This window comes from Ahaetulla prasina, chromosome 1 (assembly GCF_028640845.1).
Source record: "Ahaetulla prasina isolate Xishuangbanna chromosome 1, ASM2864084v1, whole genome shotgun sequence".
NCBI classification, from domain to species: Eukaryota; Metazoa; Chordata; class Lepidosauria; order Squamata; family Colubridae; genus Ahaetulla; species Ahaetulla prasina.
Window position 1 is genome coordinate 78153237 of NC_080539.1, and position 17289 is coordinate 78170525.

At 35.8% G+C, this 17289-nt stretch overlaps 1 protein-coding gene across 2 annotated transcripts in view; it reads left to right on the forward strand.

The window, feature by feature from the left end:
- Nucleotides 1-17289, forward strand: part of SMYD3 (SET and MYND domain containing 3) — a 352490-nt gene that overhangs the window by 168499 nt on the left and 166702 nt on the right. The window lies entirely within an intron of this gene.

Consider the following 17289-nt stretch of genomic DNA (forward strand, 5'->3'; position numbering starts at 1 on the left):
TTGGTGATCCCGTGCACGTGAAGGCCAGCTGACCAGCACGTGTGTGTGCACAGGAATGCAGATGAGGAGCCAGCGAGGTCATGCATCCCTCGCGGGATGGTTCTGTGTGCTGCTTCCGGCACGTGTTCCATAGGTTCGCCAACACGGCCCTATACCATTTCAGACAGATGGCTGTCCAGTCTTTTTCTTAAAAGCCTCCAGTGATGAAGCACCTACAACTTCTGAAGACAAGTTGTACCACTGATTAATTGTTTCCACTGTTAGGAAATTTCTCCTTAATTCCAGGTTGCTTCTCTCCTTGATTAGTTTCTATCCATTGTATCTTGTCTTGGCTTCTGGTGCTTTGAAAAATAACCCTCTTCTTTGAGGCAGCCCCTCAAATACTGGAATACTGCTGTCATATCACTCTAGTCCTTCTTTTCTCTAGACCACGGGTGTCAAATTCACCATGTCACGTTGCCTTTACATGAAGTTTTATGTTGATTTCCACATTTGCGGAGCTGGGATGGCCGTGGCCTGTGTATGACGCATCTGGCCTGTGGGCCGCCAGTTCGATACCCCTGCTCTAGACTAACCATACCCAATTCCTGCAATTGTTCTTCATATTTTTTTTCTCCAGGCCTTTAATTATCTTAGTTGCTCTTCTTTGCACTTTTTTTCCCCAAAGTCTTGACATCTTTTTTGTAATGTGGTGAGCAAAAATGGATGCAGTATTCCAGGCGTGGTCTTATTAAGGCGTTATAAAACTTTGCTAATACTTCCTGTGATTTTGAGTCTATGTCTCTGTTTATGCAACCAAGGATTATATTTTGGATGATGCAACATACCATTGGGTCATATTTAAGTGATCATCCATTAGAACTTCAAGGTCCCTCTCACAATTACTATTTTTGAGGTTTTGACACTAATCTGTACTTTTACCTTTAGTTTTTTCTACCTAGGTGTAAAACCTTGCTTTTCTCCACATTAACTTTCATTTTGTTCAAGTCTGTCAAGATCTTTTTGGATCCTGAGCGTCTCTTTTTGGGTGTTGGCTATTCCTACCAGCTTAGTGTCATCTGCAAATTTGATGAGTTCCCCTTCTATTCCCTCGTCTAAGTCATTTATGAAAATATTGAAGAGTATTGGGCCTAACCTAACCTAAGATGGAACCTTGTGGTACCCCACTGCTTATTTACTTCCATTTAGATGTAATACCATTAAGAACTCTTTGTTGAGTACAGTTTGTCAGCCAGTTACAAATCTATCTGATGGTGATGCTGCTGTCTATCTCACATTTTTCCAGTTTATCAAGCAGTAGGTTGTGGTCCACTTTGTTGAATGCCTTGCTGAAGTCTAATTTTACTAATGCACAAGAAAAGAGGAATTGGTAAAGGAGAATACAGAAGAGCAAGATAAATTTTCCAACGTTAGAATGAAGTTAGAAGCCAAAAATGATTGTCTTCTTAGAACAGGCTGATCTAGACTGAGGTGAGGAGCCTTTGATTTCTGGCTGATGGGAGAGGTAAAAGGCTCTTTTGTTGTTTTGTATGGGATAGCTGCCATTTGAAATCATTTCTTTTGCTGTCAGGGAGACAAAGCAGTCATAGTGATTGGCCCAAGGTCTCTCAATGAGCTTTATGGCCAACCTATAATTTGATTGTTTTAACTTGCATGCAACTTTCTTGGAACAGTTATATATTCTAAACTTGGCTGCTTTACATGTGAAGATTTGCCTAGCTATGGGTTTTGTTTTGCTTTGATTTTGACTTAAACAAATGAATTGGTATTATTGGAGTTAATTCTAGCTTACCTAAAATCGTGTTCCCAATCTTTTAATGGCTTTTAAATAGAAGGTTTTAAAAAATGGTATATTTCAACAAAGCTTTATATAAATTTGATAAATTATCCATTATACTGAGATCATATTGAAGCCAAGGACACCTGAACCTGAATGCATATCACTAAAGCTCTTAATTGGCAGGAGCCAGACCAGACAGTAAATATCAGTTTAAGCATGTTTAGATCTCCAAATCCAATGATTTATATATATGCGCAGAGACACAGCTTCATCCTTTTTTTGTTTGAGCTGAGTCATTTAGTGGAAATGGGATTGAAATTACTTCCTCCATCAACACTAATATGGAAAATCTTACTGATGGAAGAACTCCATGGCGTACATGGAGTTCCACTATACTAAATAAATGCTGCTTAATACTAAATGCTGCTTAATACTAAGATTAGTTTCAGAGAACAGTTTCTTGCACTTCCTATGATTATATTTGATGTTTTGTAAAGGAGTGGCAACTTGTAAAACAACATGCCCTGGCATTATTTTCCAAAGCTCACCCTCTTGACTGGGATCTAAACTACAACCCACACACGAACATTTTAGCATAATGAGAAAAATAAGGATTTTTTTTAAGTTTAAAAGTTTAAACAACTTTGTATCTGGGAGAAAAACATATTTTATATCTTACGGTTATGGTAGAAACTGCAATAAATCTTCATTTAAAATTAGACTATATTGCTAAGTCTCCTTAAGCAATTTCAGATAATGGCCAGCCTCCTTTTTGATTTCTTACATGAATAAAGGGGTGAGATTTTGTAGCTAGTAAGAGGGGAAAAAAGAATAAAGAGCAACTGACTTGGGAAGGTAATTCTCAGTCTTCTTCAGACATTATCAAACACTCCCTGACCTCTACTGCCCTCCCTTAGGCACCAAGGAGAAAAATAAATCATCTTGGACACTTATATTAGACACTCTTCAATACTACTGATGTTTTTATTTCATTCTATATATTAAGCCTGGTTCTTAAGATTGTTTTATTTTAAGACAGGTGGCCAGTAAATGAAGATAAGACATGGACAGTTAGTTTAGCAACAACTGAACCCAACTGTCTAAAGTGCTACCTTGAAAGTCTTAGTTGTGATTTATTACATCAGAAAATCTCATAGTAGTACAGAGAGATAGTATTAAGGGCTCTGTCTCTGCTTATATATTTCATACTAAAACAACTTTAATTGTGAATATGAATTGTGGTTACTAATTTCAGCACAAGAATATAATTTTCTTATAGCCAAATATTATGAAGTTAGTACAGTCTGCATACAGTTGCATATATTATCAAGCATTTGATAAAGTAGACCATAACCTACTACTAGATAAAGTAGAAAAATGTGGGTTAGGCAGCACCACCACCAGATGGATTCGTAACTGGCTGACCAACTGCACTCAACGTATAGTCCTCAACGGAACTACATCCACATGGAGGGAAGTATGCAGTGGAGTACCCCAAGGCTCTGTTTTAGGCCCAGTACTCTTCAACATCTTCATCAATGACTTGGACGAGGGGATAGATGGGGAACTCATCAAATTTGTAGATGACACCAAGCTGGCAGGAATAGCCAACACTCCAGAAGATAGGCTCAAGATACAGAAAGATCTTGACAGACTTGAACATTGGGCACTATCTAACAAAATGAAATTCAAAAGTGAAAAAAGTAAGGTTCTACATTTAGGCCAAAAAAACAAAATGCACAGGTACCGGATATGTGGTACCTTGCTCAATAGTAGTACCTGTGAGAGGGATCTTGGAGTCCTAGTGGACAACCATTTAGATATGAGCCAGCAGTGTGCAGCAGCTGCCAAAAAAGCCAACACAATTCTGGGCTGCATAAACAGAGGGATAGAATCAAGATCACGTGAAGTGTTAATACCACTTTATAATGCCTTGATAAGGCCACACTTGGAATATTGCATTCAGTTTTGGTCGCCAGGAGGTAAAAAGGATGTTGAGACTCTAGAAAGAGTGCAGAGAAGAGCAACGAAGATGATTAGGGGACTGGAGGCTAAAACATATGAAGAACGGTTGCAGGAACTCGGTATGCCTAGTTTAATGAAAAGAAGGACTAGGGGAGACATGATAGCAGTGTTCCAATATTTCAGGGGTTGCCACAAAGAAGAGGGAGTCAAACTATTCTCCAAAGCACCTGAGGGTAGAACAAGAAGCAATGGGTGGAAACCAATCAAGGAGAGAAGCAACCTAGAACTAAGGAGAAATTTCCTGACAGTTAGAACAATTAATCAGTGGAACAACTTGCCTGCAGAAGTTGTAAATGCTCCAACACTGGAAATTTTTAAGAAAATGTTGAATAGCCATTTGTCTGAAATGGTGTAGGGTTTCCTGCCTGGGCAGGGGGTGGACTAGAAGACCTCCAAGGTCCCTTCCAACTCTGATGATGATGATGATATTATTATTATTATTATTATTATTATTATTATTATTATTATTATTATTATTATTATTATTATTATTTAGTTATGACATATGTGAGGAATTCTTATTCAACTTATTGCCTAGAATGTGAATTTTCTTTTAGAATTGTTTGTTAGGACCTTAGTGTAGACACTTATTTAAAAACTGACCTTCCCTAAAGTGTACTGTATGTATATCCCCTTTTCTTGTTGTGAAATAATATGTTGATGTTTATGGCTGAATACTCAGTAAAGACAAAGGTAAAGGTTCCCCTCGCACATATGTGCTAGTCGTTGCTGACTCTAGGGGGCAGTGCTCATCTCCATTTCAAAGCCGAAGAACCAGCGCTGTCCGAAGACATGTCCGTGGTCATGTGGCCGGCATGACTCAATGCCAAAGGCGCATGGAACGCTGTTACCTTCCCACCAAAGTGATCCCTATTTTTTCTACTTGTATTTTTATGTGCTTTCAAAACTGCTAGGTTGGCAGAAGCTGGGACAAGTAACGGAAGCTCACCCCATTACACGGCAGCAGTAGGGATTCGAACCACTGAGCTGCCGACCTTTTGATCGACAAGCTCAACGTCCTAGCCCCTGAGCCACCGCGTCCCTGAATACTCAGTAGTATCTTGTAATTTAATACTTTTCAGGATGTAATTTTAATTTTTGTATTTTTTTATATTTAATGCTATTTGCAGCCATTTGTTATAGTATACCTTTAGAAACAGTATGTGTGTGTGTTTGTGTGTGTGTGTGTATGCATGTGTGTGTATATATGTATATATGTGTTTGTCTGGCTGTCTGTCTCTATCTCTATCTATCTATCTATCTATCTATCTATCTATCTATCTATCTATCTATCTATCTATCTATCTATCTATCTATCTATCTATCTATCTTGCAATAGAGCTCAGCACCTAGTCCATCTCCCAGTGCCAATGATTCACCAAGCATTGAACTGAACTGCCTGCCAGAAATATTGAAAAGTCCATAGCACTTTCTGGAAATTAAAAGGATCTATTATGTGCCTGTGGCAGCAGACCCGCCCCCGCAAATTGAACCCACTGCTCCCATGAAGATCACAGACAGCTTTTAACTACAACAGAATCAGGGCATGATCTGAATGTGGTAATAATACCTCAATTTCCAAATCATGTAACCTCTTTTTTAAGGCAAACCGTGACTGTCCACATGAATCAGGCTAGAGGCAGCAAGATGCTAGGATTCCCAAGCCTTGCCAGAGCCAGCCGCCAAGGTATGGTTGAAATCATCCAACACCAAAAGCCTCCAGCCATCCAGAAAGGTATCCCTTGGGCATTGGAACAACTTATTCGCTAGCAAGAGCCCTAATTTGTTTTTGTAACCCTAACTAACACAAAGGCAATCATGCTTCATTAGAGCAATAAATCATATATTTGAAATTTGGAATTACAAGAATTTGTCCACCTAGATGAAAAAGATAATATAAAAACAATACACAACAGTCTTAACAGAGATCCTCCATGAGCCTTTTCTGGTTCTCATTGTGGAATACAGAAAAGTCCCAGAGTAAGAAATAATTGAAATGTGCAAAATATCAGATCTTTCACATGCCTTAGCTATTAAGTGCAAATGAACGTAAAATCTAGACAGGCAGCCTTGGTAGGCTGCCAGCTGCCTAACAAGATAAACTTTTATTGCAAGGCATATGGGTATCAACACTTTGATAGCAACTCTTATTTAACAAGAGTATACACATTCATGCTTTTTTCTAAATTCTTTAAGAAAAGCACTTAAATTCTTTGTACGGTGGACTGTATAGTGAATATGTGAATAGTATCACCACATATGAATCTACCATAGGCACAACTTGTTTCTTTCATAGCATAAACATTGATAAATTTGCCCTTGTTGTTAGTTTATAAATCTTTTAAGCAAATTAAATAAAATCAGTATGCAGAAGCTTTCCAAGTTCTCCTTTGTCTTGAAATACTATGAAATACTATCATGAGTCTCTCATATAAACATCTCCTTCTTTTTTACAATAAGATAATCTTCCAGTATTGTTTTACTTTTATCTGTAGAAGACCCTGAAAAGAAAAACTACTTCTACCATTTATGGAATATAATTTATACATTAAAAGAAAAAATAAAACATGTTTAAATTGCATTTTATCCTTCTGGGTACCATTGAGGTATAAATTTAATTCCTGTGGGATCAATTGCAAAATTCCCTCACATTTTGCTTCTTTCACTATTAGGGTTAAGCAGATGGGTCCATAGATATAATAGATTAAATTAGCTTTATCACTTAGTGATTATTAGCTAGACAGCGACAGGAATTACATTCTCATGTATTTAAATGAGCTGTATTTAAACATTACATCAGCAGGGAATGTTCTGTAATTCCTTGCAGCATTCAGTAGTTCCCATACAAACATAGAATGAACCAGTTCAGATACTGTTTTATTAAACTCTGTAATCAGCATTGACCTTTTTGTATTAATGAGAGTCTATATTAACTAGCTGTGCCCATCAAAAGTGAATTTGATAGACATCTTGTCAAGTACTAAATGCTCGAGAACTTCTCATTGTCTTCCCAGCTCTTTGTAGAAGATGTATGAAGTTATGGTACCTGTACTATTGAAAATCTACTAGAAAGAGATTAAATGCTGCAATCTTTTGCAAATAATGGAAGAACAATTGGGGGAATAAAACTCTAACATTAACCAGCTAACTGATTGGACAAACATATTAATTTAAAAAAACCACAATCAGTCTTGACATCCATATTCTGGCCATTACTTATGTGAAAGTCAGTACATCTATATCCTGCAAACTTATGAAATTCTTTTTTTCTATAGCTAGTCTTCTAGGAAATGGTAATCTTCAAAATACAATCTCTTTATCAGTTAACAATTTCTGGAAGAATGACATATTAATTACAGAGGCTAGATTTTTCATGAGTAACTCTGTGAAATAGTATTCTGTCTCATCATATCCTAAACTGCTATTATATGGAATAATAAAACTGCATTGTTTGTGATGAATTATTAGATTCTGTGAAATATAAATCCATGATCATATGATCAGTTTTTACATAACAAGTCTACCATGAGTTTTGATTAAGCAGATCCATAACCAGAGAAAGCTTTGTAGAGCTGGTGCTTGTGGTTCCCATTTTAAAAATTGATTCATGACTGATTTGTGTATAGATACACTTTAGGATCCTTACTTAAGATCTTTCAAGTAAGTGGATTTTTCAGATAAGTGGATGAGTTTGACATGGTTGGTATGGCCTATTAAAAATCTTAATAGAGCATAATAGAGATGTGTTATGTTCCTTCTTGCTTCAAATGCTCTACCATCATCCCAGTGCCGAAGAAGCCCACCATCAAGGAACTGAATGACTACAGACCAGTTGCTTTAACATCTGTAGTCATGAAAACCTTTGAAAGGCTAGTGCTTTCCTACCTGAAAACCATCATGGATCCGCTGTTAGACCCCTTGCAATTTGCATATCGAGCAAATAGATCAACAGATGATGCTGTTAATATGGCTCTGCACTACATCCTACAACATCTTGAGTCTCCAAAGACCTATGCAAGGGTCCTTTTTGTAGACTTTAGTTCAGCATTCAATACCATCATTCCAGACATTCTTCTAACTAAGCTAAACCAGCTACAGGTACCGGAACAGACTTGTAAGTGGATCACAAGCTTCCTAACAAACAGGAAGCAGCAGGTGAAGCTAAGCAAGATCACATCAAATACCTGTACAATTAGCACAGGGCCCCCCCAAGGCTGTGTGCTCTCCCCACTTCTCTTCTCTCTGTATACCAATGACTGCATCTCCAATGATCCATCTGTTAAGCTACTGAAGTTCGCAGATGACACAACAGTGATTGGTCTCATTCGAGACAATGACGAATCCACATATAGACGAGAGGTCGAACGACTAGCCTTGTGGTGCAACCAAAACAATCTGGAACTGAACACACTCAAAACCGTAGAAATGGTGGTAGACTTTAGGAGAAACCCTTCCATACTTCCACCTCTCACAATACTTGACAACACAGTATCAACAGTAGAAACCTTCAAATTTCTAGGTTCTATCATATCGCAAGATCTCAAATGGACAGCTAACATCAAAAACATCATTAAAAAAGGACAACAAAGAATGTTCTTTCTGCGCCAACTCAGTAAGCTCAAACTGCCCAAGGAGCTGCTGATCCAATTCTACAGAGGAATTATTGAGTCTGTCATTTGCACCTCTATAACTGTCTGGTTCGGTTTTCCAACAAGAAAAACACAGACTTCAGAGGATAATTAGAACTGCAGGAAAAATAATTGCTACCAACCTGCCTTTCATTGAGGACCTGTATACTGCACGAATCAAGAAGAGGGCCGTGAAAATATTTGCAGATCCCTCGCATCCTGGACATAAACTGTTTCAACTCCTACCCTCAAAACGACGCTATAGAGCACTGCACAACAGAACAACTAGACACAAGAACAGTTTTTTCCCGAAGGCCATCACTCTGCTAAACAAATAATTCCATCAACACTGTCAGACTATTTACTGAATCTGCACTACTATTAATCGTTTCATAGTTCCCATCACCAATCTCTTTCCACTTATGACTGTATGACTATAACTTGTTGCTGGCAATCCTTATGATTTATATTGATATATTGACCATCAATTGTGTTGTAAATGTTGTACCTTGATGAACGTATCTTTTCTTTTATGTACACTGAGAGCATATGCACCAAGACAAATTCCTTGTGTGTCCAATCACACTTGGCCAATAAAATTCTATTCTATTCTAGATCTATCCAACTAAGTAGCATCCCCTAGTTGGCCTTGACTGACCACAAAAAGCTAAGCAGGTGTGATGTAATGTGGTGCAGAATTGCAGGTGTGTGTGTGTGTGTGTGTATTTTCCCCAAGGAGTGAGACAAATCAGCCTAGCATGCAGGAAAAGGCCCAGTGGACCCTCCCTAACCTTCCATAAGGTATATCTAATAATTATGCAAATTGTGCTTTAGTCTGATGATATTCCTATCTCTAGGCACACAACAATAAAGAAACTGCTCTAAGTAAATTCTTGTGACGTTCTTGGTTCCTTGTACCTTGACAACAGAGTTAGCACTGAAACTGTTAATATCTGGATGGGAGACCACCAAAAAGTACCAGAACTATAAGATAGATTAGGAAATTGAAAAAGCATTCTGGAAGAAGGCATCAGCAAATCATTTTTATTTAGCTGCTAAGAAAACAACAGGGGTAAAGTCTTAATTCATAAAGTCATCAGTCATTGAGCTGATTTAGAGACTTTGCCTTTAAAAAGAAAAAAAAAGAACTAATTTAACCCAGAGATTTACCTTAATCAAGAAGTTACAGAGCAGGCAAATTTATCTTTGGGCTAATTGAGGTGTCACCATGCAAGGAGCAGTGAACAGCATTACATCCCATATGTATCCTTTGATGTTGCTTAACAAGCAGATACCATCTTTCCAATGTAGAGGACTTCATTGGAAAGATTAAAAAGAAATTCTGAAGTTTTCTGAGGACCAGAAGGAAGTTCCTAATGTTATATTTGTAAGTGAAAGAACATCTTGTTAATTGCAACACAAAAGACTCCAAATGAAAGCAAAAGATTTCAGGCTAGAAATGTTCCAGCTTCAGAAAAACATTTTGAGTTGTTCCAAGTTCAGAACCAGAGCCCTTTTCCGACATTATGTTTTATAATACATATGTTTTATATTTTAAAAAATCATGATCCAGGATAATGGAAACCAAGCATTTTGTAAATTATCCATTGAAGACAATGAGATATTCTAAATACTCGGCTGGGTCAATTCCGAAATGTCCATAATTTTCTTATTATCTTGTTATAGCAATTTTGTTTATGCATTATGTGTTTCATTAAAGAAAAGCTTCCCTTCTGGGAATACTTATTTAATATATCATTTATCATATTCAAGAACCGCCCATTGTACAGAGGGATTCAGAATGGTATACAACAAAATATTAAAAGCATAAATGTTAAGAGGAATGTTAAAAATTAACTAAAAGTCAGGGATGCCTTTAGGCGCTAACCAGCCCCTTGGCTCCGTGTTCCTTTGTGCGGCCCAAGCAAGGCTGCAGATAACTCTTAATGCTTTACACCTTTACAGTAGGCTAAGAGAGTGAGAGCCCACCTCACCTCCAGGGGGAAAGTGTTCGACATGGCAGGACAACTGCAGAGAAGGCTGTTTTCCTAGATTCTGCTAGTCAGAATTCAACTACTCTAAATTGACAGTGTTGGGAGCTTAATTTCCCTTTTCTGAGTTTTATTTTCTTCTAAATTCAATCAAATCCCATTTCAAAGTAAGCAGTCAATAGGAACCAATGACAGAAGGGCATTAGGAGCATAAGATTAGATTATAAATATCTACACACCTAAACTAGATTGCAGACATTTTAAAATCAGTTGATTAACCTTGTTATATGTGATTTCAATTGAAAAAAACCGAACATAACCATATATAGATTGTGGTCAATAATTTAAAGCGATTCTTTCTAAAATATGGAAATGTTTTCTATTTGGAGGAATAATAAGACATGAATGAGAGCCAGTAACTAATGTGCTGGACTAGGAATAGGGAGACCCAGATCCTAATTCTTTCTTAAGCATCTGACCCATCTGTGTGTTTTGGGCCAGTCCAGCTCTCTCAGCCTTAAATAAGTAAAAAGAATATCACTGGATTTATATACTAGATTATGGTTCATAAACTTCAATGAAGACTATATCCTGCAGTGAGCTTTTTTGAACTGTTCATCATGAACTGACATGTATCTAATGTTTGATTCTTTCTTTGCAGGTGAGTACAGGATTCTTCTTTAGGCTCTAAGTTTTGGTAAGTATATCTTACTCGTAAATGATGTATTTTAGAAAATATCAATTTCAGATCTTTTGAATTGATCATATGTCATGATCTTATGACCTTATGCCACCAGACTTGAAATTTTGGGCTTAGAAAATTTAGAACTACACTGCCTTTGGTAGGACCTAAGCATAGCTCATAAAATTATCTGCTACAATGTCCTACCTGTCAATGACTACTTCAGCTTCAACCACAGCAATACACGAGCACACAATAGATACAAACTTAAAGTGAACCTCTCTAAACTCGATTGCAGAAAATACAACTTCAGCAACAGAATGGTCAATGCCTCTGTGGTTTCATCCCGAAACCCCCCAAATTTTAATCTTAGACTGGCTACTGTTGACCTCACCCCATTCCTAAGAGTTCTGTAAGGGGCATGCATACGAGCACCAGCGTGCCTACCATCCGTGTCCTAATGTTCCCTTTAATTGTATTCAATTTATGTATTCAATTGATGCTTATACTTATATATATTATCTAATACATACTCGACAAATAAATAAAAAATAAAGTGTCTGCAATACAAATTTTAAAAATTATCTCTGTAATAGAGATACTTTTTTATAACAAATTACCAGGATTAAACAAATTTGCTTTTTTGTCCTCCTATATAGTGAATTTTCAGTTTTCTTATATTGGTAAATGTGAGGATTTCCTATTTTTTTTCTAAATAAATGGCATTCATATTTATAGTCCTTTTACTTTGTGATGTTTGCCCTAGCAAATGTTTAACTATAGTGGTTGAAAATTTATAGAAAAATTGGAAGCACTGATTTTGTTGCTAGCATTGTCAAATTAACTGAAAATTCATATATATGTTTATTTAGAACTCCTACTAAGTTTAATCAAGCATGTGTTTTAAGAAGCTTATTTCAAGGAAGGGAGGTTCAACTGATGAACTGAAATATTAATAGTTATTATGTATTAATATGTATTAATACTGGCAAATTAATATAAATATTAATTTGTATAAATACCCGCCTGATTCAGGTAATTCTTTCTCAAAATAATAAGCAAAAATATGCATGAGAATTCTGATTGCCGAAGTTGCCCTTTTATGAAGGTTTTAAAACACTGCATAAAACATCCGGTACAAAAAACATCAAATTAACCGTTGTTTCCTGTTTTGTATGAACTGGAAGTGTAAGGTTATTTATTTCAGAACAAAACTAGTTATAAAAACATGATTTTAAGGTGGTTTAAAGTATCACCTTTCCCAAAGCCGATAATGATAATTTCCATTTATGGTGAAGTATGGTTACAATGCTAACAGATTATATGATTTAATGGTTGCTCATATAAAGTAAGCGATTTTTGAATGTTTTTACTTAGTAAGTGAAGTTCTGATACTCCAATCTTGCCCGTTGATTAGTTGAGACAGATTTTTTTTACTTAATTAACAAAATGTACTTCAACTCTGATTCAAATCCTCAGTTAGAAGCAGTTTTTCTATTTTTTTCCTCTGATTAATTGATGTCACTGCAGAATGCATATTAGTTGAAGCTGAGAGACCTATATGGCCAATTTTCAGTATTTTAACAATGATTAAGAGAATTGCAATGTTATGAGTACTCATACCTATCGTGTATATTTGGCTCCCTTAGTTTGATAGCCAGGATTTCTAGGTGCTGCTTCTTCAAATGGAAGTTACATCATGGACTGTACAATGATTTCAGCCTCTTTAGAATTCAGAACTGAGTTTGAGCTCTTTAAAGCAAACCCAAGATAGATCAGATGGCAATATTTTCTGAAGCTTTTTAATAGACAAAAATCTCTTGACTTGCCTATATATAGTAAAAGACACAAGCATAACATGGACCGAACAAAGTTGTTAAAGCAGGGAAAATATTTTCATGTAGAACTCAGTCTCAAGTTTGTTAAAACAAATAGTCTCTCAGAGCCACTTTGCATGTACACATGCTGCTTAATTATTTATCTTTGTTCTATGAATAGGGCATTGTGTAAACCGGTGCCTCATAGATACCCTTGTGAAATAACCATCAGAGTGTTTTTGTTCTAATGTGTCAGACTAGTTTTACCATTCTCATCTTAAAATGGTGTTCCTCTGAAGTTTTAATGGAACATAAGACTTAATCCTCTCAGGAGTGTTTGTGTAGTCTTTAGATTTTATCTTGCTTCCATTTCGTACATAGCCTGAGCCTGAACAAAGCTATGAATCACTTCTAATTCCATGTAATTTTATTTAGCTTTTAGCTTTTTCCTCCCTCATTAAGTTTTTTTTGGTTCCTTTTCTGCCCTAGTTGGATAACAATAGATTAATTCTTGTAGACTCTGTTTTTTTAAAAAATGGGGAATTCATTGAGAATGCCCTGAGGAGTGATATGTATCATAACAATAGCAATAATGAATTGATGGAAGGAAAACTCCATTGAGTATTGCTCCTGTGCAAGTGTCATTAATTTTAATGAGATCTGTTGGTAGCAACATCTGGTGGTGTGCCCTCGAATGTTGACAGAATACCAACACTTTCAAATGTATCTGATTTTCATGGCACAAACAGACTGCATTTGTTAGATTGAACTATATGATTTCTCCTTTACTTAATTATCCCTCCCTTCTTTCTAAACATATATACAAACACACAGTATTTACGGTAATTAAAGAACCCATTTGAGCCTTCTTCTGTTTTTATATTTCTAGAAGAAATTTACCATTTCAAGTTTTGGGTTTATTATGCTATTTTGTGATGTAGTTGCAAAGTGGAGATCAACTATTCTTTGTTAGTAGGTGACAGAAAGTCTGCGGATATCTTTTACATGTTATTTTTATTTTCTTTCATTTTAGGTCCTTCATTTAATCCATCATGAATTTGTAATGGAAAATACTGTGGTGAAATTTAACACTTGTTGATTAGAGTGGTATTAGACCAGAGGTCAGCATCATCTGTAAGTATCCTATTCAATCTGTAACAGTCAAAACATTAAATATGTTTCTGCATGTGATGAGAGTAAAATTTTGTTTTTCATCAATTACTTAATAATTCCAATTCCAATTCCTGTCCTCTCTAGTATCTCCAGAGACTAGAGTATTTTTTTTTCAAAATAGTGTTTTTCTTATAATAATAATAATAACAACAGAGTTGGAAGGGAAGACCTTAGAGGCCTTCTAGTCCAACCTCTGCCCAGGCAGGAAACCCTACATCATTTCAGATAGATGGTTATCCAACATTTTCTTAAAGATTTCCAGTGTTGGAGCATTCACAACTTCTGACATTAACTTATTTTTATTTTTATTGATTTTGAATCCTGAATTACTTTTTATGAGAACTCTTCAGTCCTAACATGAGACAATGAGAAATTTCTATTGATATTTTGCCTACTATGCATAATAATAATAATAATAATAATAATAACAACAACAACAACAACAACAACAACAACAACAACAACAACAACAACAACAGCAGAGTTGGAAGGGACCTTGGAGGCCTTCTAGTCCAACCCCCTGCCCAGGCAGGAAATCCTACACCATCTCAGACAGATGGTTATCCAACATTTTCTTAAAAATTTCCAGTGTTGGAGCATTCACAACTTCTGCAGGCAAGTCGTTCCACTTATTAATTGTTCTAACTGTCAGGAAATTTCTCCTTAGTTCTAAGTTGCTTCTTTCCTTGATCAGTTTCCACCCATTGCTTCTTGTTCTACCCTCAGGTGCTTTGGAGAACAGCCCGACTCCCTCTTCTTTGTGGCAACCCCTGAGATATTGGAACACTGCTATCATGTCTCCCCTAGTCCTTCTTTTCATTAAACTAGACATACCCAGTTCCTGCAATCTTTCTTCATATGTTTTAGCCTCCAGTCCCCTAATCATCTTTGTTGCTCTTCTCTGCACTCTCTTAATTTTCAATAATTTATTAAACAGAATTTAAGAAGCAGTTGAAGCACTCCTAATACTGAATGTTTATTGCAAGCATCTATATGAAGAGAATCAATAAGATAGCTTTCATTTTGTACAATAAAAGGCAAGTCAGAAAAAGTATTTTTAAATGTATTTTTATTTTTTAATACAAAATCCAAAGAAAAAAAGGAACAAAAAGAAGGAATAATACAATAAAAGACAAATTAAAAGGAAAGAAAGAAGTGAATAGCTGATATAGAAGCCATTTGTCTTGGAAATGCCACAGACCATAGAGTTATTTGTTTGATTGTGAGATCATACATAGCGTATCATTTTGGTATCATTGTGTTTTGCTGTGGATTCTGCTGAAATTATGCCATAATCTAAAATAGGCTAAGATCAAAATGCTGTACATGATTCCCCCCCACCTTTAGTAAGGTTTGACTTTCAGATCATAGATCTTGCTTTTTGGTCATTCTCTTCTCTTTTCTTTCCCCTTTCCAAGCATTAGAGCCTTTTCCAAACAACTTGAGTCTTTTCATCTGTCCAAAGCTTGGTCATTTTTGCCTCTTTTTTTGCCTCTTATTTGGCTTACTGATCTGTGAATAGGTTTTGCACGAATACAGTGAAATGTTCTGAAAAGCCTATTTTTCTAGGCACATTTCACAGCTTGACATAATAAACAAAATTGACACCATTTCCGTCATCTGAAACGTTGGTATTCCCTGGCTGTTCATTTACTTATGAAATGTGGCTGCCCACAATAAAAAGGCTGCTGCAAAATACATAGATAATAAACATAGAATACAAAAAGATAGCATAATTAATGCTATAAAATATATAGATAATAAGCATAGAAAGCAAAATATGAAATAAAAATGGGCATTTTCTCCATTATCCAGCAGGCATTAGCAGTAATGTCTCATGTTCCTCAGCCTTTCTTAAAGCCAGCTTGAACATCTGGCATTTCCCTTCTCATGTACGGCTTTAATCTGCATTGAACGGTCTTTAGGCATTACTTTGCTAGCATATGAAATTAAGGTTAGTATTGGTCCATAAGTTAACTTTTTCGAATGTATTGGCTGCTGTTAATCTCTAGATTCGCTGGCACAGTATGGATACGACCTTTACAGATCCTTTTGTTGCTTGTCATATTTCTGTAGCCAGTGTTCAATGTTATCCTTTGGATTTTGCTTTGTGCAATGTGTAAAAGTATGGTTATAAACAATAGATTATTGTTTAATATCACTTGTTTTATAGAAGTGTTATACTATTATTAGAATCCTGCAGCAATTTAAAATAAACCGGTGTATTAAAATTAAAAATTTAAATGTAAACTTTAATTTTCAGAAAGGTACATTTTAAAAACTTTTTTTGAAGAAAAGGAACAACAGATCCTTTCAAATCCAAAACCCTAGATAGCCATAGAAAGAGTTCAGTGCTAAGCCAGATCTGCTTGTGGCATGAGCCACGGTGGCACAGTGGTTAGAGTGCAGTACTGCAGGCTACTTCTGCTGACTGCTGGCTGACTGCGATTTATTTATTTAGTTATTTATTTTGTCACAACAATATATGTAAGAGATATAGTATCTAAACATATATATGAGTAAATATTATATAGTATCTAAACATATATATGAGTAAATATTAGGAGGTATAAGCATATATATATATATATATATATATATATATATATATATATATATATATATATATATATATATATATATATATATATATATATATATATATATATATATATATATATATATATATATATATATATATATATATATATATATGAAGAGAATCAATAAGATAGCTTTCATTTTGTACAATAAAAGGCTGCTGCAAAATACATAGATAATAAGCATAGAAAGCAAAATATGAAATAAAATGGGCATTTTCTCCATTATCCAGCAGGCATTAGCAGTAATGTCTCATGTTCCTCAGCCTTTCTTAAAGCCAGCTTGAACATCTGGCATTTCCTTCTCATGTACGGCTTTAATCTGCATTGAACGGTCTTTAGGCATTACTTTGCTAGCATATGAAATTAAGGTTAGTATTGGTCCATAAGTTAACTTTTTGAATGTATTGGCTGCTGTTAATCTCTAGATTCGCTGGCACAGTATGGATAAGACCTTTACAGATCCTTTCAAATCCAAAACCCTAGATAGCCATAGAAAGAGTTCAGTGCTAAGCCAGATCTGCTTGTGGCATGAGCCACGGTGGCACAGTGGTTAGAGTGCAGTACTGCAGGCTACTTCTGCTGACTGCTGG